This window comes from Nyctereutes procyonoides, unplaced genomic scaffold (genome assembly GCF_905146905.1).
Source record: "Nyctereutes procyonoides isolate TBG_1078 unplaced genomic scaffold, NYPRO_anot_genome, whole genome shotgun sequence".
NCBI lineage: Eukaryota > Metazoa > Chordata > Mammalia > Carnivora > Canidae > Nyctereutes > Nyctereutes procyonoides.
Window position 1 is genome coordinate 3,363,486 of NW_026575028.1, and position 1,899 is coordinate 3,365,384.

The window sequence follows — 1,899 nt, forward strand, 5'->3', positions numbered from 1 at the left end:
GGATCAATCCCGGTTGGTTCCCCAGGATCATGACCTGAAGGCAGACACTTAACCCCTGTGCCACCCAGGCACCCCTCACATCATTCTTCTGCTCTCAGCCTCCACTGACTTCGCACCTCACCCAGAGTAAATACCAAGTCTTTATAATGGCCTACTTCGGGCTTTCCCTGATCTAGCCACTGATTCCCAACATCTGTGATTTCATCTCCAATTTTTCTACCACTCACTCTACTCCAGCCCTACTGGCCTCCTTGCCGTCCCTTTAATGCTGGAACTTTCTTACCTCAGCCAGCTACCTGGGTTACTCCCTCACCTCCCTCAGTGCTTTATGTAAATGTCACCATATCAGTGAGGCCTTGTCTGGTCACCCTAGCTAAAATTGTAAGCCTGTACTCTCTACCCCTCATCCTGGCTTAATTTTTCTTCCTAGAGCTTATCACTATTAACATATTATAAAATTAGTTTCTTACCATCTATCTTCCCTTACTAGAATATAAGCTCTATGAGGACAGGAATTTTTGCCTGTTTGTTTTATTTTATCTCCAGAGCCTAGAATAATGCCTGCTATTCATAAACATTTGCCGAATGAATGAACAAGTGGATCATCACTCTAGGTTGGGATCAGGGCATTCATCCATCTTCTAGCTACCTTTCCTCAAAGCCACAGAGGTTTTGGGGTGTCTGGTTCTCTCTCCTAGAGCAAGAGTTTTAACTTTCACAGAGTTATTATATTAAGATGTAGGGTTTCCCAGATGCACCACAATCCTTAGAACTTTTTTCCTCAGGTTAATTGCTTTATTGGCAGAATAAATAATCAAGATCTCTTAAGAAAGATATATCACTTTTTGGCCTTTTGGCTAAGATTAAGTGTAGTATCTGTTCTTATCAGTTTAATATCTGATACATTCTCTATCTGAGGACAATATATTAAATGGATTTTTGGAATTAGGAGATGGAGTAGAAGCTTGCTCCCTCCACGCATCGACCTGGTATTGCAGTACTTCTAGGAACGGTGCACCCCCCTCAAGGGAAATAAAGGTTGCTTAACATTTTTAAAAAAGTAAGATAACAAACTGAATCTAATTTTGCCTACATTTGAAACTTTCTTTGGTTAATGGGAAAGAATCTCTTCTAACCATAATGTATTTATTTATCATGCATTTATTGTCATTTGATACACAGCACTACTGAAATCAATTTGTTTCTTAGTTCCCTTAATGAGGGTGCAGACCTTCATTTATTCAACAAATATTTATTGATTGCCAGCTAGAGCCAGAATTGGTATATAGTACTGGAGATAATTCTTTCCTTCATAAAATTTACAGTCTAACAGAAGATAGACAATAAACTGATTAGTAAATATATAATCACAAGCTGAAGAAAGCACACTGAGGGTAACAAGCAGAGTACTGTAGATAAATGATAACTAGATGGACCTTTTTAGAGACAGGTAGGGCAGGCTTCTCTGAGGAAATACTATTTTAGTCATTTAAGGATAAGGAGGAGCCAGCCAAGATATATGTGGAGATGGAGAGTTGGTGCATTTTCAAAACTGAAAGGAGACCAAGGTGGCTGAAGCAAAATGAACAGAAACAGAGCCCAAGGATGTTGCAGATGTTGAAAAGATGTGGAGAGATCATGGTGAGGAGCTTAGGTTTTATTCCAAGTGTCCTATGAAACCATTGAGGAGTTACTGAGCAGGTGATTACTTAACCCAACTTACTTTTGGGGCAGGGCTCAGTCGGTTAAGCATCTCCCTTCAGCGCAGGTCATGGGTCCTGGGATCGAGCTCCACATTGGGCTCCCTGCTCAGCGGGGAGTCTGCTTTTCCCTCTCCTTCTGCCTGCTGCTCTCTCTGTGTGTATCAAATAAATAAATAAAATATTTAACCCAACTTAC

The 1,899-nt window shown here is 40.6% G+C and overlaps 1 non-coding gene across 1 annotated transcript; it reads left to right on the forward strand.

The window, feature by feature from the left end:
- The first annotated feature begins 837 nt into the window (after nt 1–837).
- Nucleotides 838–1,023, forward strand: LOC129503518 (U2 spliceosomal RNA). The gene has a single exon (XR_008663190.1). It is a non-coding gene; the product is annotated as a U2 spliceosomal RNA (small nuclear RNA).
- The last annotated feature ends 876 nt before the right edge of the window (nt 1,024–1,899 follow it).